Source organism: Pristiophorus japonicus, chromosome 12 (genome assembly GCF_044704955.1).
Source record: "Pristiophorus japonicus isolate sPriJap1 chromosome 12, sPriJap1.hap1, whole genome shotgun sequence".
NCBI classification, from domain to species: Eukaryota; Metazoa; Chordata; class Chondrichthyes; family Pristiophoridae; genus Pristiophorus; species Pristiophorus japonicus.
In genome coordinates this window covers 66211000-66234525 of record NC_091988.1, presented here as the reverse complement: position 1 = coordinate 66234525, position 23526 = coordinate 66211000, and positions in this window count along the sequence as shown.

The following is a 23526-nucleotide window of genomic DNA, read 5'->3' as shown; positions in this document are numbered from 1 at the left end:
AATTCTGAAACTATGTCCCTAGTTTTAATTTCCCCTATGAGTGGAAATATCCTCTCTGTATCCATCTTGTCGAGCCCCGTCATTATCTTATATGTTTCAATAAGATCTCCTCTCATTCTTCTGAACTCCAATGTGAATAGGCCCAACCTACTCAACCTATCTTCATAAGTCAACCCCTCATCTCTGGAATCAATCTAACAGCCTCCAATGCAAGTATATCCTTCCTTAAATACGGAGACCAAAACTAGACGCAGTACTCCAGGTGCGGCCTCACCAATACCCTGGACTTCTCTGCTTTTATACTCCATCCCCCTTGCAATAAAGGCCATCATTCCATTTGCCTTCCTGATTACTTGCTGTACCTGCATACTAGCTTTTTGTGTTTCATGCACAAGGACCCTCAGGTCTCTCTATACTGCAGCACTTTGCAATTTTTCTCCATTTAAATTATAATTTGTTTTTCTATTATTTCTGCCAAAACATCACTTGCCTTAGACACAAAGGTTCACCAGACTGATTCCTTGGATGAGATGGTTGTCCTATGAGGAGAGATTGAGCAGGTTGGGCCTATAGTCTCTGGAGTTTAGAAGAATGAGAAGTGATCTCATTGAAACGTATAAAATTCTTAGAGAGCTTGACAGGGTAGATGCAGGAAGGATGTTTCCCCTGGCTGGGGAGTCTAGAACCAGGGGGCACTGTCTCAGGATAAGGGGTCGGCCATTTAGGACTGAAATGAGGAGAAATTTCTTCATTCAGAAGGTTGTGAATCTTTGAAATTCTCTACCCCAGAAGGCTGTGGATGCTCAGTCATTGAGTATATTCAAGGCCGAGACCGATAGATTTTTGGGCACTAATGGAATCAGGGGATATGGGAATAGGGTAGAAGATCAGCCATGATCTCATTGAATGATGGAGCAGGCTCGAAGGGCCGAATGGCCTACACCTGCTCTTATTTCCTATAACATCCAGCTGGATTTTGTACGCCTCGAGCGTTTTTTTTTCCACTACACTGCTGGGGAGATTTTTCCAAATATTTATCTCATGTCAAGTTAAGTTGTTCCTAATATCTATTTAAACTTGACTGTCACTGCTTTAAATTTCTGTCCTCTGGCCCAGCTTTCCAGGAATACTGGGTTCAGTAAATCTTTTTTTACAATTTGTCTGGGGGTGCATTTTCACAAATCTTTGAAGGTGGCAGGGCAAGTTGATAAGACGGTTAAAAAAGCTTATGGGATACTGGCTTTGTAAATAGGGACATTGAATACAAAAACAAAGAAGTCATACCAAACCCTTACAAATTACTGGTTAGGCCTCAGCTGGAGTATTGTGTCCAATTCTGGGCACCACACTTTAGGAAGGATGTCAAGGCCTTGAAGAGGGTACAGAGGAGGTTTACCAGGGTTGAGGGACTTCAGTTATGTGGAGAGATTGGAGAAGCTGGGATTGTTCTCCTTAGAGCTGAGAAGGTTAAGGGGAGACCTAATAGATGTTTTCAAAATCATGAGGTGTTTTTGATGCAAGTAGGGAGAAACGGTTTCCTCTGGCAAGCGGGTCAGTAACCAGAGATCATAGATTTAAAATAATTGACAAAAGAACTAGAGGGGAAATGAAGAGAAATGTTTTCAGAGGGTTGTTAAGATCTGGAACGCATTATCTGAAAGGGCGGTGGAATCAGATTTGCAGGGTTATGGGGAAAAAACTAGGGTATTAAATTGGACAGCTCTTTCAAAGAGCCAGTACAGGCACAATGGGCCGAATGGCCTCCTTCTGTGCTGTAAGGTACTATTCTATGATTCTCTGATGTGGGTGAACAGGCAAGGCAGATATTGCCCATCAATATTTGCCCAAGCAGGTGGTAGTGGGCCTTCTCCTTGAATCGATTCAGTCCTTGCAATTAAGATGTTTCCTTGATGGTGTTAGGGAGGGAGTTCCAGGATATTGACCCAGCGACAGTGAAGGAATGGCTGATATTTGTCCGAGTCAGGATGGGGTGTGGCTCGAAGGGAATGGTGTTCCCAGGATATTGCTGCCCATGTCCTGCTCGGATCAAGTGGAGAGAGCTGCCTTACAATGTAGATTGTACATACTGCAGCCGGTAGTGGTGGAGGGGGTTTGGTATTGAGTTCAGTGGTAGGGGCACTGATCAAGCAATCTGCTGTGTCCTGGATGGTGCTGAGTTTCTTGAGTGTTATCGGGGCTGCACCCATCCACACGAGTGGTGAGTATTCCAACACACTCCTACCTTGGACCTTGTAAGAGGTGGAGTGGATCTCAGAGGGCAAGCATTACAGTGGCTCAGTGGACAGAAGGTTGTGGGTTCAAGTCCCTCTCCAGAGACTTGAGCACAAAATCTAGGCTGACACTCCAGTGCAGTGCTGAGGGAGTGCTGCACTGTTGGAGGTGTCGTCTTTCGGATGAAACGTTAAGCCGAGGCCCTGTCTGCTCTCTCAGTTGGATGTAAAAGATCCCATGGCACTATTTTGAAGAACAGCAGGGAAGTTATCCCCGGTGTTCTGGAAAAATATTTATCCCTCAATCAACAGATCGACTATTTCGCAGTTTGTTTAGTCTAAACCCATGTTTGCCTTGTACCAGGAAATGGAAACTCCAGTGGGGCAGATAAACCCCAGCCTCCTCCTTGGCCCTCCAACCTCTTCCCTAGCTAGCCCCTGTCACATGAGTCATAACGTTCCTCTGTGATCAGGCTCTGACTGACCCCTGAACTTGCACATACTCTACTATGCAACTTGAACATGGTTGACACCAGCTTCTGTACGGTGCAATTTGTACTAAGGATTATTAATTGAGGATCTGGTGACTTGTGGAATGCTTTTAACCACAGCAAGCTCCCTGATATGCCCCTTCATTTTCCTTTGCTGTCTATCTTTAATTAAGAACATAAGAACATAAGAATTAGGAACAGGAGTAGGCCATCTAGCCCCTCGAGCCTGCTCCGCTGTTCAATAAGATCATGGCTGATCTGAGGAACAGAATTGAGGTGTATAAAATTATAAAGGGCCTAGATAGAGTGGATAGGAAAGACCTATTTCCCTTAGCAGAGGGGTCAACAACCAGGGGGCATAGATTTAAAGTAATTGGTCGAAGGATTATAGGGGAGATGAGGGAACATTTCTTCACCCAGAGGGTGGTGGGGGTCTGGAACTCACTGCCGGAAAGGGTGGTAGAGGCAGGAACCCTCATCACATTTAAAAAGTACTTGGATGTGCACTTGAAGAGCCGTAACCTACAGGACTATCGACCAAGAGCTGGAAGGTGGAATTAGGTTGGGTAGCACATTTTCGATCGGCACGGACACGATGGGCCAAATGGGCCTCCTTCTGTGTCGTAAATTTTCTACGATTCTATGGAGCCGAAATTCAGCTCCCCAAAAAGGTCGCTTACCGCCAGAAAGCAGCAGCCAAGCAAAATTCAGCTCGGGGACTTTTCTGGCGGTCCCCACTTCCGCCCCGCTGATACTGACCATCCTAAGCGCACTGCAAATCTCCCGCACCTCCATCACACCTCCCACCAAATTTAGCTGTAAAAATCTTTGATCCGCCGTGCGGTGCCCCCGACAGTTTTTTCTGCCGGTGCACCTTGCTTTCAGTGTGTGAGCCACAACAGCACGGCGGCCCTTCAAGGGGAGGGCACACTGCCGCGGCCGACTGCCAGGTTGGGCCAATAATTATGCGCCCGGGTTCGTCCGGGCCGCCAACAGGCAGCCTGGCACCCCCTCTTGGGTGCTAGGCTGCTGGCCCAATTTCGGTCCCTGTGATTCTATCCCCATTTTGGGCCTACTGGTACTGAGAGGACAGGACAGGTGGGCATGTGTCATGGTCCAGTGAGGACCATCCAACCAAGCAACGATAAATGACCAGGTAATCTGTTTTAATGATGTTGGTCGAGGGGAGAGCTCTTCTTTGATATAGTACCATGGGATCTTTTACGTCCACCTGAGAGGGCAGAGAGGGCCTCAGTTTAACGTTTCGTCTGAAAGACGGCACTTTTGGCATTGCAGCACTCCCTCAGTACTGCATTAGGTGCGTCAGCCTAGATTTATGTGCTCAAGTCTCTGGAGTAGGACTTGAATGCACAATCTTCTGACTCAGCGGTGAGAGCGCTACCCACCGAGCCATGGTTGACACCTTCCAATTCTTCAATCAACTGGAATCTCTGAAAGGACTGTGTTGTACCCAGTCACCTGTCAAATTGTCCTTAATTCATTGATATCATTGAATAAATAAGAATTAGGAGCAGGAATAGGCCATTCGGTCCCTCGAACCTGCTCCGCCATTCAATAAGATCATGGCAGATCTTCTACTTCAACTCCACTTTCCTGCACTATCCTCATATCCCTTGTTTTCCTTAACATCCAAAAATTTATCGATCACTGTCTTGAAAATACTCAAAGACTGAGCCTCCACAGTCCACTGGGGTAGAGAATTCCAAAGATTCATCACCCTCTGAGTGAAGAAGTTTCTCTCTGTTGTAGGAGGTAGGCACCTTTAGAACATACCAGAATACTAGGCATTAGGCACCTGCTAGATATATCTAAACGCATATAAGTTTAAAGTGGACACACACATAAAATGGCTGCCCAGGCATGATGGGAAATCAGGTAGTCAAGCTGTGAACTGTTGAACGTTCAATGACCAAGCAATAACCCTGTGAGGCCCACTGTAGGAATGCCTGGGATGCGGGAAGACAGAGATAAGAAGGAAACCATCTCCTGTGAACAAGGTCATAAACCAATTAATTCCCCAGGAAGAAAAATAAGAGGGAAACCATCTCCTGTAAACAAGGTTATAAACCAATTATTTCTCCCAGATGAAAGAACTAGGGAGAGAACCTATAAAGTCATCGATCAGCCCAAGCTGACAATAACCGAACATATGGTTCCCGGGATAATAGGGGAATTCTATTGGGTTAAAAGAACCTATATGTAATCTATAATCGTTGTGATTGGCTTGTGTCCAGCCGTGATGGGCTGTGTAGCTGTAGTAAACTGTTTTGTAACTGTTGTGAAACATATAAAGGTGCATGTAACCCTTTGTTCTGTGGAGAGAAACCTGGATACGGTCCTGAGTTTTTCCTCCCCGCTGAGCGTAATAAAAGCTGCATCAGCATTGGAACCGACTCTGAGTGTTGAGTGATTCTTCTAAGAAAACACTAACGCTAACACTCTCCATCTCAGCCCTAAATGGCTGACCCCTTATTCTGAGACTGTGACCCCTGGTTCTAGACCCCCCAGCCAGGGGAAACATCCTCCCTTCATCTACTCTGTCAAGCCCTGTAAGAATTTTGTATGTTTCAATGAGATCACCTCTCATTCTTCTAAACTCTAGAGAATATAGGCCTAGTCTACCCAATCTCTCCCCATCCCAGGAATCAGTCTGGTGAATCTTTGTTGCATTCCCTCTATGGCAAGTATATCCTTCCTTGGGTAAGGAGACCAAAACTATACACAATACTCCAGGTGGTGTCCCACGAGGGCGCTATATAATTGCAGTGAGGCATCTTTACTCTTATACTCAAATCCTCTTGTAATAAAGGCCAATATACCATTTGCTTTCTTAATTGCTTGCTGTACCTACATTTTAACTTTCAGTGATTCGTGTACAAGGACACCCAGGTCCCTCTGAACACCAACATTTCCCAATCTCTCACCATTTAAAAAATACTCGGCTTTTCTATTTTTCCTACAAAAAAAAGTAACATTTCTGGTTTTGGCAGAGAATTACTGATGCAGTAACCCTGAGGTTAATAAGCTGTCTGGGAATGAAACTAGTCATTATGAAAAGTGTGGGAAAACAAACAAGCTTTTCTAATGATGGTATCAGTGAGAGGACCACAAGCCCATTGTACATGTTTGTGAGCAGATGCATGAGGGTCGAAGCAGTTGGCCTTGTCATCTACATACTTTGCAATATCAACAACACAAAGGTTTCTCCATAGTTTGCTACGTAATTTGTTTACTGACTGCATTATTTTCCTTGAAATCAATCACTAACTAGTTCGAGACACTATTAATCTCTCAGTCCGCACCTTGCTCAATGCTTCCTGTGGTGATTGCTTTATTGAAGGATATTTTCATCTGGTAAGATCTGCTGGGGAGATATTTTTTTTTTGTGTGAACTTTGCACTTGTCCAAGACAGGGATGTCAGTGCTGGGGAGCTTGTCTATTTCAGGTATCTAGTGTCTGCATTGAGCACTCTCAGATCAGCTATTCGTTCATGGGATATGGAGGTGCCTGCTTATCAGACGAGACGTTAAACCGAGGCTCCGGCTGCCCTCTCAGGTGGAGGTAAAAGATCCCACGGCACTATTTTGAAGAAGAGCAGGGGGAGTTCTCCCCAATGTCCTGGGCCAATATTTATCCCTCAACCAACATGACTGAAACAGAATATTTGGTCATTATCACATTGCTGTTTGTGGGAGCTTGCTGTCCGCAAATTGGCTCCAAATTCCTACATTACAACAGTGCCTACACTTCAAAAGTACTTCATTGTCTGTAAAGCACTTTGCTGTGCCGTTAAAGGCATTATATAAATTCAAGTCCCTCTTTTTGTCTCCCTAAGACTCTCCGCGTCTCTACCTCTCTTTTCTCCTTTAAGATGCTCCTTAAAACCTACCTCTTTGACCAAGCTTTTGATCATCTGTCCGACATCGCCTTATATGGCTCAATGTCAAATTTTGTTTTGTTTGATAACACTCCTGTGAAGCACCTTGGGCCATTTTATTATGTTAAAGGCGCTATATAAATATAAGGTGTTGTTGTCTTTTGTTCTTCTCTCCTGAGTGGAGTAATTCATGTTGGAGTTCTGTTCCATACCTACACAGGTCAGTGGTCGAATGATTATACCCGAACCCAAACCTGTCCGTGATTCCTATATTACAACAATGACTACACTTCAAAAGTACATAATTGGCTGTAAAGCATCTTGGGACGTCCTGAGTTTGTGAAAGGCGCTATAGAATTGCAAGTTCTTTTGATGAGGAATTGCCTGCACACTGGAGGCCAGCCTGCATTGGTGTGGGACTGTATGTCAACAGGTTCAGGAGAGAAGGGGAGAAAATTCAAGGAGAAATTAAAAAAAACACTTCACTTGATTGACCTTATTTAAGAAAAATTGAATTTGAAATGGCAAAAGCACATTGCGCTGATTTACTGAACATTGCATGCTCAGACTTGACTGAGCGGCTTCAGGCGTCGTTGAGAGTACCCCCAGGAAATGCTCTAACACGCTTCAGTAACATCAACTCTGCACAACTCCCCCCCTGGGGTGTTAACATCACTACCAATAATCTTTGACATAGATGCATTCACGGGGAAGCTCGATAAACACACGAGGGAGAAAGGAACAGAAGCTTAGGCAGAAGGGGTTAGATGACATAGCGAGGGAAAAGACTCATGTGGAGCATTATCACTGGCACAGAGCATTTGAGCCGAATGGTCTGTTTATGTGCTGTAACATTCAATGTAATTTCTTTATAAACTGAGTGCCACATTCAAACTGCCTCGATTTCAAAATTCTCATCCATATTTTCAAATCCCTCCAGGGCCTCGCTCTTCCCAGTCTCTGTAATCTCCTCCAGCCCCACAATACCCCCGAGATGTCTACGTTCCACTAATTCTCTGATTATAATCACTCAACCATTGGTGGCCGTGCCTTCTGTTGCCAAGGCCCCAAGCTCTGGAACTCCCTACCTAAACCTCTCCGCCTCTCTACCTCTCATTCCTCCTTCAAGACGCTCCTTAAAACCTACATCTTTAATCTACGCTAATTTCTACTTATGCGGCTCGGTGTCAAATTTTTTATCGCATAATACTCCTGTGAAGCGCCTTGGGATGTTTCACTACGTTAAAGGGGCTATATAAATACAAGTTGTTGTTTTTGTTGTGCTCACACCAGATAAAGGCAGGAAGTCCGTGATGCCCACACCTGTCACAGGTCGCCACCTGCTATGTTCCGCTGTGTTCCCACCCACCCAATGAACCTCACATTGACCCCCATCTATAAATCCTGGGGCAAGCTCATCTCAACATTTCTGGGCAAGAGGCCCTGCCAGCAATCGCATAATTATGCTGAGAAGCCCACAATATATGTGGGATCCCCGAGGAAGTCTTTAAAGGGCAACAGCAAGATGCACTACAGCAACTCTATGACAGCACCTCCCAAACCCACGACCTCTACCACCTAGAAGGACAAGGGCAGCAAGCGCATGGGAACACCATCACCTCCACGTTCTCCTCCAAGTCACAAACCATCCTGACTTAGAAAAAAGCGGGCGTTCCTTTATCGTCGATGGGTCAAAATCCTGGAACTCCCTCCCTAAAAGCACTGTGGGAGTACCTTCACCACACGGACTGCAGCGGTTCAAGAAGGCAGCTCACCACTACCTTCTCAAGGGCAATTAGGGATGGGCAATAAATGCCGGCCTTACCAGCAACGCCCACGTCCCGTGAACTAATTTAAAAAAAAAACATGCAGGATTTAAAACTGAACTGCTCTTGAAACAGAACCAGCCTGCAGCAATTTGAAACCATGGATCGAAAAAGGAACCAGGAAGATAAAGCCTGAAACTTCTGGGAGGGTCATGTAAATATTGTTCTAAGTGAAGTTAGTCACAATGGTGGGGGGGGGGGGGGGAGGGGTAGGGGCAGTGTGGTGAATAATGGGAGTGGGTGGTAAGGGATCTGTCAATATAGCAGGTATATGGTAAGAAGAGGCACAAATATTCATTGGGAACTCCCTAACCCCTCCAAGACTTCTCTCCAAAGCAGGATGAGATTTAATGACCTCACAAGGTCACCAAAGATGAGTGCGATGGCTGAAAGCCGCTGTTAATGTATATTCAGGATATTTCAGACAGTCGACCTATATGTACCTTACAAGTGCGTTCGTTAATGGAAGGGTGATTACCCTGTGCACTAAATGAACTTTTAACAGAAAACATCCATTAAAAGGATACAAGATCCTGTAATACAATGTATGCCCACTGAAGCCTTGTTATCTCTGTGGAAAATACTGGAGAGAATTCTCAAATAGTTGGCAAATTAAACAGTCTGTGACTGGCAATAACAACCCTCCTTTTGTCATGCAGGAACAGATGACGCACATTTCCCAAGATGGACAGGTTAGAGGAGAAGGGACAGCGGGAGGAGGAAGCAACGGAAATCCCTGGAACTCACTCGGGTAATGCTGTAGGGAATGGATGTGTGGGAGTTTCTCCTGGCTGGGGAGTCTAGAACCAGGGGTCACAGTCTCAGAATAAGGGGTCAGCCATTTAGGACGGAGATGAGGAGAAACTTCTTCACTCAGAGGGTGGGGGTGGTGAATCTTTGGAGTTCTCTACACCAGAGGGCTGTGGATGCTCAGTTATTGAGTATATTCAAGATACAGATGGATATATTTTATGGATATTAAGGGAATCAAGGGATATGGGGATCTGGCAGGTAGGTGGAGTTGAGGTGGAAGATCAGCCATGATCTCATTAAATGGCAGAGCAGGCTCAAGGGGCCGAATGGCCTACTCCTGCTCCTAATTCTTATGTTCTTATGAGCAACCATTGCCATAATCGTCAACATCTGGTCCTGCCTGTAAACAACCAATTACATTTATATAGCACCTTCAAAGTAGCACAACTTGCTAAGCTGCTTCACAGAGGTGTAATCAGAACAACTATGAAAAATTGTCCCACTCCATCATGAACCCTATCACCTACAATCATTAGTTCAGAGAGGTTAGCTCAGGGAGATACAAAGAGGCTAGATGAAGGAGTGACCTAGGTTGATTCTCAATTCATTAGAGAGCCAGAGGATGAGATATTGGGCATGGAATATATAGGAACATAGCAACAGGAGTAGGCCATCCAGCTCCTCGAGCCTGTTCCGCCATTCAATGAGATCATGGCTGATCTGCGACCTAACTCCATATACCTGCTTTTGGTTCATATCCCTTAATAGCTTTGGTTGACAGAAAGCTAACAATCTCAATAAGCAAGCACTCTACTCGGTGCTCCGACACGGCAAGCGAGCCCAAGGTGGGCAGAGAAAACGTTTCAAGGACACCCTCAAAAGCCTCCTTGATAAAGTGCAACATCCCCACCAGCACCTTGGAATCCCTGGACCAAGACTGCACAAAGTGGAGGAAGAGCATCCAGGAGGGCGCTGAGCACCTCGAGTCTCATCACCGAGAGCATGCAGAAACCAAGTGCAGGCAGCGGAAGGAGCGTGCAGCAAACCAGTCCCACCCACCCTTTTCTTCAACCACTGTCTGTCCCACCTGTGACAGAGACTGTAATTCCCGTATTGGACTGTACAGCCACCTAACAACTCACTTTTAGAGTGGAAGAAAGCCTTCCTCGATATCAAGGGACTGCCTATGATGATGATGATCAAACTCCGGTTTAAAATTAACAATTGATCTAGCATCAGTTGCCATTTGCGGAAGGGAGTTTCAAACCTCTACCACCCTTTGGGGCCGAAATTGCCCACCACCTGAAAGGAGTCGCACCTACCGGAGCAATTCAGCACTTGGAACTTTTTTTAGGGCGCAGGGCGGAAGTGGCCTCATTATCGGGGCGGAAGTGGGGGCGGGTCGGAGTAGCCGACGTTCAAAGTCATCAGCGCTGCACTGATGATGTCATCGCGCTGGCACGTCACAACGTCCCCTCCCCATCAGTTAAAGGGGTGGGCCGCTGCAAGTTCTGCAGCCACTTTGGTGGCAAACACTGGGTCACCAGGGAGGATTTTGGCCATGCCTGCAGCCTGGCATCCAAGGGAGGGGGTGCCAGACTCCCTGTTGGCAGCCCGGCCGAACCCACGGCCAGCACCAAAGAAAACTGTCGCAGCCCAATGGCTATCCCGGGTAAGTTCTGCCGTGTCAGCGCATGTCAAACCGGGAAACCTCCCTAATCTGTAGGAGTTTAGCGACACACCAGGGCACACTTATCCGCTAAATCGCTACTTAATGCTATTACTGTATTGGCTGTAAGTAGGTTAAAACCACAGGGTGTGCAACCTTCCTGAAGCAGCTTGGTTTCAAACAGCAACACATGTTTGCGCTGTAGGCCCTGTTCTTGTGTGTTATTCGCAGAAGAAACCCTGGCACGAAGCCCAGAAGCTATTCTAAGAATCGGGCTATTGGACTCAATTCACAGTTCACAAGCCAAGGGCTTGGCTCCAACTGCTTTAAGGCAGATGGAAACTTTGTTTTTGTCAAATTGGTGCGGATCTTGTGTGAGTGCTGGGGAACGAGTACAAGCATCCAGTGTCCGCATCCAACACTCCCAGACCAGGTATGGCCAGCTTCGATTTCCAGAGGCTTTGAAATGATGCTGTGGGAAAACAGCTCCCAATGCTTGACATTTTCTTCACTTTGTTGAAGGCTCCTCCTGAGTAAAGCTCCCACTACCCTGCAGCAACAACATGCCCCGGTGCCAAAATAAACACTTCCACCTTGTGAGAACATTGTGTTTCCTCAGGTACGGTCGTGTTACGGCTGCGTTACTGGACTTGTCACCCTCAGAGCCTGAAATAACAGTCGGGGAAGAACGCAATTTCAAAAATCCCACCATGGCAGTTTGAGAATTTGAATTCAGTTTTTCAAAACCTGGAGTCGGTAAAAGTGATCATGAAGCTGTAGGATTGTCGTTCACAACTCCAACTGGGTGACTAATGTCCCTTAGGGAAGCAAAATCTGTCATCCTTATCTGGTCTGGCCTATAAGAACATAAGAAATAGGAGCAGGAGTAGACCATTCAGCCTCTTGAGCCTGCTCCGCCATTCAATGAGATCATGGCTGATCTTCTACCTCAACTCCACTTTCCTGCCCGATCCCATATAGCTTGGTTCCCTTAATATCCAAAAAATATATCCATCTCTGTCTTGAATATACTAAACGACTGAGCATTCACAGCCCTCTGGGGTAGAGAATTCCAAAGATTCACCACCATCTGAGTGAAGAAGTTTCTCCTCATCTCAGTCCTAAATGGCCGACCCCTTAAACGGAGAATATGACTTCTGACTCTAGACTCCTGTATGCGACTCCACTCTCACGCCACCGTGGTTGGCTCTTAACTGCCCTCGGAATTGGCCTAGCGAACCACATAGTTGCAGCTACTACTCAGGGCACCTAGACCTGGGCAATTGATTTCGGCTTTGTCAGCGGTGCACACATCCTGAGAACATATAAGAATAAGCCACCCCATAGCCTTTGAGCTAGGTTGTCACTTTAGGACTGAATTTGTGATGCAGGCCCATCTACACCAGGAACTGGCTTCAGCTAGCTCATTTCACATCACAGCCAAGAGAACAAAGAGACTTTAATCCAAATGATCTGGGTTGGATTTGAATCTAGGTGCCAGAAGTGAAAGAAAAAAAAGACTTGCATTTATATAGCGCCTTTCATGACCACCGGACGCTCCAAAGCGCTTTACAGCCAATGAAGTACTTTTGAAGTGTAGTCACTGTTGTAATGTGGAGAAATGCAACAGCCACATTGCGCACAGCAAGCTCCCACAAACAGCAATGTGATAACGACCAGATAATCTGTTTTAATGATGGTGATTGAGGGATAAATATTGGCCAGGACACCAGGGATAACGAAGGTCATCGACCTGAAACATTAACTCTGTTTCTCTCTCCACAGATGCTGTCTGACCAGCTGAGATTTCCAGCATTTTCTGCTTTTATTTCAGATTCCAGAATCCGCAGTATTTTGCTTTTGCACTAGGGATGACTCCCCTGCACTTCTTCGAAAAAGTGCCATGGAATCTTTTACGCCTACCTGAGAGAGCAGATGGAGTCTTGGTTTAACGTCTCATCCAAAAGATGACATCTCCGTTAGTGCGGCACTCCCTCAGCACTGCACTGGAGTGTCAGCCTATCTTTGTGTGCTCAACTCTCTGGCACGGGACTTGAACCCACAACCTTCTGGTGTTATCCACTGAGCTACAGCTGACTCTCGTGAATGTCTAGTAAGAGTGTGATCTTTATATGCCTGAATATCTGTACAAGTTAGATGCAGATATCATTTTTAATTTTTCCCAATTATTGAAAACCCAAAGTTCAAACAGTAGTCAAGTACTGTGACCTATCACATATGTACAATATCTCTTTCAATCTTGTGTTTTATCCACGGTTTTGACAAAATATATTAGAATTCATACTTTAGCACACATCTTGATGGTAATCCGCCACTTCAAATATTTGTTGGAAGCTTAATTCAACAGCCAAGAAAAATGAGACCATGTATTGATCTCACTCTCTAGTGTTTTGCATGTTTGGAATACAACAGTCGATGAGGAACTATGGAAAGAAGGAAAAGAACTTGGATTGATACAACGTCCTATCAAACTGCAGATAATTTAGGCCCAGGGTCCGAAATACGGCTGGACTCACAGACGCATTAGAAGTTTTGTTGTACTGAAGATACCCCATCAACTCTAGCTAGTGGTTAGGATCTGGAATGCATTGCCAGAAATGGTGGAGGCAGATTCAATCATACCTGAAGGATTTTTTTTTATAGGGCTACGGGGTTAGTGGGACTAGCTGAATTGCTCTTGCAGAGAGCCGGCACTGGCTTGACGGGCAGAATGGCCTTCTGTGCTGTAACCAACAATAATAACAACTTGTATTTGTATAGCGCCTTTAATGTAGTAAAGCATCCCAAGGTGTTTCACAGGAGTATTATGAGACAAAAAATTTGACACTGAGCCACATAAGTAGAAATTAGCACAGGTGACCAAAAACTTGATCAAAGAGGTAGGTTTTAAGGAGCATCTTAAAGGAGGAAAGAGAGGTAGAGAGGCGGAGGGGTTTCGGATGGGAGTTCCAGAGTTTAGAGCCTAGGGAACAGAGGGCATGGCCACCAACGGTTGAATGATAATAATCAGAGATGCTTAAGAGGGCAGAACTAGAGGAGTTCAGAATCTCAGGGGGTTGTGGGGCTGAAATTGATTACAGAGATAGGGAGGGGCGAGGCCATGGAGGGGTTTGAAAACAAGGACGAGAATTTTGAAATCGAGGCATTGCTTAACCGGGAGCCAATATAGGTCAGCGAGCAAAGTGGGTGATACGTGAGCAGGACTTGGTGCGAGTTAGGACACGGGCAGCCGAGTTTTGGATTAGCTCAAGTTTATGTAGGTAGAATGTGGGAGGCCAGCCAGGAGTGTGTGTTGCAATAGTCAAGTCCAGAGGTAACAAAGACATGGATGAGGGTTTCAGCAGCGGATGAGCTGAGGCAAGGATGAAGACGGGTGATGTTCATAATCATCATCATCATAGGCAGTCCCTCAGAGTCGAGGATGACTTGCTTCCACACTAAAAGTGAGTTCTCAGGTGACTGAAGAGTCTAATGTGGAACCTACAGTCTCTGTCACAGGTGGGGCAAATGATGGTTGAAGGGACGGGTGGGTGAGGTGCCTGGGTTGCCGCGCGCTCCTTCCGCTGTCGATGCTTGGCTTCGGCTTGCCCTCAATGAAGAGACTTGAGGTGTTCGGTGCCTTCCCGGATGCTTTTCCTCCACTTTGGGCGGGCTTGGGCCAAAGATTCCCAGGTGTTGATGGGGATGCTACATCTTTTCAAGGAGGCTTTGAGGGTATCCTTGAAATGTTTCCACTGCCCACCTGGGGCTCGCTTGCCGTGTCGGAGCTCCAAGTAGAGAGTCTCGTGTCAGATGATGTGGTCCATCCACCAGAGCTGATCGAGCGTGGTCAGTGCTTCAATGCTGGGGATGTTGGCCTGAGCGAGAACATTGACGTTGGTGCTTCTATCTTGCAGGATCTTGTGGAGGCAGCTTTTAATGGTACTTATCCAGTGTTTTGAGGTGCCTGCTGTACATAGTCCATGTCTCTGAGCCATATAGGAGGGCGGGTATCACTACTGCCCTGTAGACCATGAGCTTGGTGCCGGGTTTGAGGTCCTGGTCTTCAAACACTCTCTTCTTCAGGCAACCGAAGGCGGTGTTGGACCTTGTAGTCGATGTCTGCCCTTGTTGGCAGTAGGCTCCCGAGGTATGGAAAATGGGCCACATTGTCCAAGGCCTCAATTTTGATAACCGGGGGGCAGTGCTGTGTGGCAGGAGCAGGTTGGAAGAGGGCCTTTGTCTTACAGATGTTTAGTGTAAGGCCCATGCTCTCGTATGCCTCGGTGAAGGTGTTGACGATGGCTTGGAGTTTGGCCTCCGAGTGAGCGCAGTCGCAAGCATCGTCTACACGCTGTAATTCGATGACGGAGGATGGGACGACCTTGGATCTGGCCTGGAGGCGGTGGAGGTTGAACAGATTCCCATTTGTCCTATAATTTAGCTCCACTCCAGTGGGGAGCTGGCTGAGAGTGAGATGGAGCATTGCAGCAAGGAAGATCGAGAAGAGCGTTGGTGCAATGACATTGCCCTGCTTGACCCCGGTCCGGACGTGGAAAGGGTCTGTGGTGGATCCGTTGGTCAGGATCACGGCTTGCATGTCATCGTGGAGCAGGCGGAGGATGTGACAAACTTTTGTGGGCAGCTCAATCTGAGGATGATTGCTCCATAATCCCTCACAATTGAGAGTGTCGAAGGTTTTTGTGAGGTCAAAGAAGGCCATGTACAAGGGTTGCTGCTGTTCCCTGCATTTCTCTTGTATCTGCGCGTGGTGAAAATCATGTCCATTCTGCCGCTTAGTGGGCGGAATCCGCATTATGACTCCGGGAGAAGCTCTTCAGTCACAGAGAGAAAACGATTGAGGAGGATTCTTGCGATGACTGTCCCGGTGGTCGACAGCAGGGAGATTCCTCTGTAGTGACCGCAATTGGACTTGTCACCTTTCTTGAAGATGGTCACGATTACAGCGTCTCTGAGATCTCCTGGCATGGTCTCCTCCTTCCAGATAAGAGATATGAGGTCATGGATCCGCTCCAGGAGTGCTTCTCCGTCATGTTTTAGTGCTTCAGCGGGGATTCTATCTGCTCCTGATGCCTTGTTGTTCTTCAGTTGTCGGATGGCCTTTTCAACCTCAGGTCGGCTGGAGTTGTGCTGAGATGGTGGTGGGTGACATGCTGTGGACGATGTCACAGAGGTGGAAATAGGCGGTCTGAGTAATGCTGCGGATATGTGGTCTATGATTCTATGAATTCCCCCCCACCCCCCTGCCCTCAATTGAATAGTCTAAGCCAAAGTATTGGTGGGCCGAGTGAACTAAGTGTGTTTATGTAGCGCAGACAAAACCCACCCTGTGGGAACCCTGGCTGATTTTCTCTTTCCTCTCTATAATGTGAACTTCTACTGTGAACACTTCTGGTTGTGGAAGCACATTCAATATAACTTTCAAAAGGGAATTGGATAAATACTTGAAAAGGAAAAATATTGCAGAGCTGTGGGGAAAGAGCGGGGGATGTGGATCTAATTGGATAGCTCTTTCAAAGTGTCGGCAAGGGCACGATGGCCTCCTTCTCTGATGCCTGATTCTATGAATACCCTTTTGAAAGTTGCTATTGAATCTGCAGCAAAAAGGTGTCTTTTGTAAACAACCTGTGCACAAAACGGGTGGAAGTTCATGCCTCGAGTACAAGTTTCTTCAGTAGCAAAATATTTTGTCAGGAAATATTATCTAAAGTGACTCAGATTATATTGTTTGTTTCTGCACTTTCAGCAAATAACAAGCACTTGGAAATATTATACAGCCTGTTTCTTTATTAATTCTGAGTGTCAGTTGATAATTAATAATGAATTACCTGATATGCACTGGATGGTGTGATACGAAGCCACACAGACTACATGGCTGTAGCTTCAACAAAACAACTATGTTTGCATACATATAGCGCCTTTAAAACATATTAAAACATCCCCAGGTGTTTCACAGGAGTGTTATCAAAAAAGATTTGACACATGCCATATTAGGAGATGTTAGAACAGATGAACAAAAGCTTGATGAAAGAGGTAGGCCTTAAGGAGCATCTTAAAGGAGGAGAGAGAGGTCGAGAGCCATGTTTCCTATTAGCTGCGTGGCTGAGTGATCACGCAGCTCTCTGCAGCTCCCGCACAGCCTTAAAGGGGCAGCATGGGCCGGAAAATTAGAGGGAACATTGATAGAGAGGCGGCGAGGTTTAGGGAGGGAATTCCGGAGCTTGGGTCCTTGGCAACTGAAGGCTCAGCCGCCAATGTTGGAGCGATGAAAATCGAGGATGCGTAAGAGGCCAGAGTTGGAGGAGCACCGGGATCTCAGAGGGTTGTTCCCTGTAACGTTCCCGGCAATGTTGCCTGCAATTTCTCTGGGTGGTGCGGTCCATTCAAAAGTCTTCAATTTAACAGCCAGCTCACCGACCATGCGGGACCTGAGCAGCTCCGTGTAGCCACATAGCTTAAGGGGAACATTGGTAGCTGGGCTTTGCTGCTGAGTTGGTACAATCCGTACAATCTTCGATTTTCTCAGATGGTATCGAGGATGAGGGGCTTTAGTTGAGAGGAGCGACAGAGAAGGTTAAAGGGAGATGCGACAGGAGTGCTCAAAATGATGAATTCGTTTTGTTAAGCTAAATAGGCAGAAAATAGTTGGTGACTCAGTAACCAGAAGGTATAGATCATCACCAACCAAAGGGAGAAGTCAGGTTAAAAAATGTTTTTATGCAGTGTATTATTAAAACACCGAAAGTCCAACTAGTGGTGGAAGCAGAGACCATATAGGGAATGAGCAAGAGGAGTGGGACTAAATGGATAGATCTTTCAAAGAGCCAGCATGTACATGATGGGCCGAGTGGTCACTTTCTGTGCCGTATGATTCAATGAATTCCATTTTGAAAGTTACTATTGACTCCACAGTGAAAGGGTCCTGCACAATATTTAGTCCTCAACCAACATCACTAACACAGAATATTTGGTTATTATGACATCACAGTTGTGGAACCTTGCTGTGTGTGAATTGGTTCAACATTCATCATCATCATCATCATCGGCAGTCCCTCGAAATTGAGGAAAACTTGCTTCCCACTCTAAAAGTGAGTTCTCAGGTGACTGTACAGTCCATTGAGGGAATTACACTATCTGGGATAGACAGTAGTTGAAGGAAAGGGTGGGTGGGACTGGTTTGCTGCACGCTCCTTCCACTGCCTGCTCTTGCTTTCTGCATGCTCTCGGCAACAAGACTCGAGGTGCTCAGCACCCTCCCGGATACACTTCCTCCGCTTTGAGCGCTCTTGCGCGAGGGATTCCCAGGTATCGGTGGGGATGTTGCACTTTATCAAGGAAGCTTTGAGGGTCTCCTTGACACGTTTCCTCTGCCCACCTGGGGCTCGCTTGCTGTGTAGGAGTTCCGAATAGAGCGCTTGCACTTCAAAATAATCAGTTGGCTGTAAAGCGCTTGACGCCCTGAGGTCATGAAAGGCGCTACATAAATGTTTTCCTTTCTTTAATGCCTAGAAAACTGCTCCCCACCGTGAATCAGCATTAGCGCCTGTACAACCTAGTCCCAGTTTGAACCAGCGCCCAGAGCAGAAGGAGGGGAGACACTGGAGAAAGAAATGGACAGCTTTTCCTGTTATGTTGATAAACAGAAATTTAATTAGGGGTACAAATGAATCGGTGCATCATGTCACCATCCTCCGCCTGCTGCACGACGACATGCAGGCCGTGATCCTTACCAACAGATCCATCACAGACCCAATTCACGTCTGGACCGGGGTCAAGCAGAGCTGCGTCATCGCCACAACCCTCTTCTCAATCTTCCTCGCTGCCATGCTCCACCTCACAGTTGATAAGCTCCCCGCTGGAGTGGAACTAAACTACGGAACCAGTGGGAACCTGTTCAACCTGCGCCGTCTCCAGGCCAGGTCCAAGACCACTCCAACCTCTGTCGTCGAGCTACAGTACGCGGACGATGCCTGCGTCTGTGCATTCACAGAGGCTGAACTCCAGGACATAGTCAACATATTTACCGAGGAGTATGAAAGCATGGGCCTTACGCTAAACATTAGTGAGACAAAGGTCCTCCACCAGCCTGTCCTCGACGCATAGCACTGCCCCCCAGACATCAAGATCCACGGCGCGGCCCTGGACACCATGGACCACTTCCCCTATCTCAGAAGCCTCCTATCAACAAGAGCAGGAATTGTCGACAAGATCCAACACCACCTCCAGTGTGCCAGTGTAGCCTTCGGCCGCCTGAGGAAAAGAGTGTTTGAAGATCAGTCCCTCAAAACAGTCACCAAGCTCATGGTCTACAGGGCCGTAGTAATACCCGCCCTCCTGTATGGCTCAGAGACATAGACCATGTACAATAGACACCTCAAGTCCCTGAAGAAATATCACCGGCGATGTCTCCGCAAGGTTCTACAAATCCCCTGGGAGGACAGACGCACAAACATTCCCAGCATTGAAGCACTGACCACACTTGATCAGCTCCGCTGGTCAGGCCACATAGTTCGCATGCCAGACATGAGACTCCCAAAGCAAGCACTCTACTTGGAACACGTCCACGGCAAACGAGCCAAAGGCGGGCAGAGGAAATGCTACAAGGACACCCTCAAAGCCTCCCTGATAAAGTGCGACATCCCCACTGACACCTGGGAGTCCCTGGCCATAGGCCGCCCTAAGTGGAGGAAGTGCATCCAGGAGGGTGTCTCCGAGAGCATGCAGAAATCAAGCGCAGGCAGCGGAAAGAGCGTGCGGCAAACCAGGCTCCCTGCCCACCCTTTCCCTCAATGACTATCTGTCCCACTTGTGACAGAGACTGAGGTTCTCGTATTGGACTGTACAGCCACCTAAGAACTCATGCTAAGAGTGGAAGCAAGTCTTCCTCAATTTGGAGGGACTGCCTATGATGATGATGATGCATCACCCATTGAATCACTGCATCACCCATTGAATCTTGTTAACATAAGAACATAAGCACATAAGAATTAGGAACAGGAGTAGGCCATCTAGCCCCTCGAGCCTGCTCCGCCATTCAACAAGATCATGGCTGATCTGGCCGTGGACTCAGCTCCACTTACCCGCCCGCTCCCCGTAACCCTTAATTCCCTTATTGGTTAAAAATCTATCTATCTGTGACTTGAATAATTTAAATGAGCTAGCCTCAACTGCTTCCTTGGGGAGAGAATTCCACAGATTCACAACCCTCTGGGAGAAGAAATTCCTTCTTAACTCTGTTTTAAATTGGCTCCCCCGTATTTTGAGGCTGTGCCCCCTAGTTCTAGTTTCCCCGACCAGTGGAAACAACCTCACTGCCTCTATCTTGTCTATCCCTTTCATTATTTTAAATGTTTCTATAAGATCACCCCTCATCCTTCTGAACTCCAACGAGTAAAGACCCAGTCCACACAATCTATCATCATAAGGTAACCCCCTCATCTCCGGAATCAGCCTAGTGAATCGTCTCTGTACCCCCTCCAAAGCTAGTATATCCTTCCTTAAGTAAGGTGACCAAAACTGCACGCAGTACTCCAGATGTGGCCTCACCAATACTCTATACAGTTGCAGCAGGACCTCCCTGTTTTTGTACTCCATCCCTCTCGCAATGAAGGCCAACATTCCATTCACCTTCCTGATTACCTGCTGCACCTGCAAACTAACTTTTTGGGATTCATGCACAAGGACCCCCAGGTCCCTCTGCACCGCAGCATGTTGTAATTTCTCCCCATTCAAATAATATTCCCTTTTACTGTTTTTTTTTGCAAGGTGGATGACCTCACACTTTCCGACATTGTATTCCATCTGCCAAACCTTAGCCCATTCGCTTAACCTATCTAAATCTCTTTGCAGCCTTTCTGTGTCCTCTACACAACCCGTTTTCCCACTAATCTTTGTGTCATCTGCAAATTTTGTTACACTACACTCCGTCCCCTCTTCCAGGTCATCTATGTATATTGTAAACAGTTGTGGTCCCAGCACCGATCCCTGTGTCACACCACTAACCACCAATTTCCAACCATAAAAGGATCCATTTATCCCGACTCTCTGCTTTCTGTTAGCCATCCAATTTTCTATCCATGCTAATACATTTCATCTGACTCCGCGAACCTTTATCTTCTGCAGTAACCTTTTGTGTGGCACCTTATCGAATGCCTTTTGGAAATCTAAATACACCACATCCATCGGTACATCTCTATCCATTGTTGGGGAACAGTGCCCATAATATGGTAGAATTCTTTATTAAGATGGAGAGTGACACAGTTAATTCAGAGACTAGGATCCTGAACTTAAGGAAAGGTAACGTCAATGGTATGAGACGTGCATTGGCTAGAATAGACTGGCGAATGATACTTTAAGGGTTGACGGTGGATAGGCAATGGCAAACATTTAAAGATTACATGGATGAACTTCAACAATTGTACATCCCTGTCTGGAGTAAAAATAAAACGGGGAAGGTAGCTCAACCGTGGCTAACAAGGGAAATTAAGGATAGTGTTAAATCCAAGGAAGAGGCATATAAATTGGCCAGAAAAAGCAGCAAACCTGAGGACTGGGAGAATTTTGTAATATCGCAGAGGACAAATTAGGAGGGGGAAAATAGAGTATAAGAGGAAGTTTTCTGGGAACATAAAAACTGACTGCAAAGGCTTTCATAGATATGTGAAGAGAAAAAGATTAGTGAAGACAAACATAGGTCCCTTGCAGTCAGATTCAGGTGAATTTATGAAGGGGAACAAAGAAATGGCGGACCAGTTAAACAAATACTTTGGTTCTGTTTTCACGAAGGAAGACACAAATAACTTTTCGGAAATACAAGGGGACCGAGGGTCTAGTGAGAAGGAGGAACTGAAGGATATCCTTATAAAGCGGGAAATTGTATTAGGGAAATTCATGGGATTGAAGGCCGATAAATCCCCGGGGCCTGATAGTCTGCATCCCAGAGTACTTAAGGAAGTAGCCCTAGAAATAGTGGATGCATTGGTGATCATTTTCCAACAGTCTATCGATTCTGAATCAGTTCCTATGGACTGGAGGGTAGCTAATGTAATGCCACTTTTTAAGAAAGGAGGGAGAGAGAAAATGGGTAATTATAGATCGGTTAGCTTGACATCAGTAGTGGGGAAAATGTTGGAATCAATTATTAAAGATGAAATAGCAGCGCATTTAGAAAGCAGTGACAGGATCGGTTCAAGTCAGCATGGATTTATGAAAGGGAAATCATGCTTGACAAATCTTTTGGAATTTTTTGAGGATGTAACCAGTAGAGTGGACACGGGAGAACCAGCGGATGTGGTGTATTTGGACTTTCAAAAGGCTTTTGACAAGGTCCCACACAAGAGGTTGGTGTGCAAAATTAAAGCACATGGTATTGGGGGTAATGTACTGACGTGGATAGAGAACTGGTTGACAGACAGGAAGCAGAGTCGGGATAAACGGGTCCTTTTCAGAATGGCAGGCAGTGACTAGTGGAGTGCTGCAGGGCTCAGTGCTGGGACCCCAGCTCTTTACAATATACATTAATGATTTAGATGAAGGAATTGAGTGTAATATCTCCAAGTTTGCAGATAACGCTAAGTTGGGTGGCGGTGTGAGCTGTGAGGAGGATGCTAAAAGGCTGCAGAGTGACTTGGACAGGTTAGGTGAGTGGGCAATTGCATGGCAACGTAGTATAATGTGGGTAAATGTGAAGTTATCCACTTTGGTGGCAAAAACACGAAGGCAGCATATTATCTGAATGGCGGCAGATTAGGAAAGGGGGAGGTGCAACGAGACCTGCGTGTCATGGTTCATCAGTCATTGAAAGTTGGCATGCAGGTACAGCAGCAGGCGGTGAAGAAGGCAAATGGTATGTTGGCCTTCACAGCTAGGGGATTTGAGTATAGGAGCAGGGAGGTCTTACTGCAGTTGTAAATGGCCTTGGTGAGGCCTCACCTTGAATATTGTGTTCAGTTTTGGTCTCCTAATCTGAGGAAGGACATGCTTGCTATTGAGGGAGTGCAGCGAAGGTTCACCATGCTGATTCCTGGGATGGCAGGACTGACATATGAGGAGGGACAGGATCAACTGGGCCTTTATACACTGGAGTTTAGAAGGATGAGAGGGGATCTCATAGAAACTTATAAGATTCTGATTGGACTGGGCAGGTTAGATGCGGGAAGAATGTTCCCGATGATGCGGAAGTCCAGAACCAGGGGACACAGTCATAGGATAAGGGGTAAGCCATTTAGGACTGAGATGAGGAAAAACTTCTTCACTCAGAGAGTTGTTAACCTGTGGAATTCCCTACCGCAGAGAGTTGTTGATGCCAGTTCATTGAATATATTCAAGAGGGAGTTAGATATGGCTCTTGCAGCTAACGGGATCAAGGAGTATGGAGCGAAAGTAGAAAAGGGTATTGAGGTGAATGATCAGCCATGATCTTATTGAATGGTGGTGCAGGTTTGAAGGGCCGAATGGCCTACTCCTGCACCTATTTTCTATGTTTCTATGCTTCTATGTCACCTGTTGAATTACTGCATCACCCATTGAGTCATGTGTCACCCGTTGAATAGTGTGTCACCCAATGAAACACTGTGTCACCCACTTATTGATTCGATGCATCACCATTGAATCGTGTGTCATCCATTGAATCGCTGC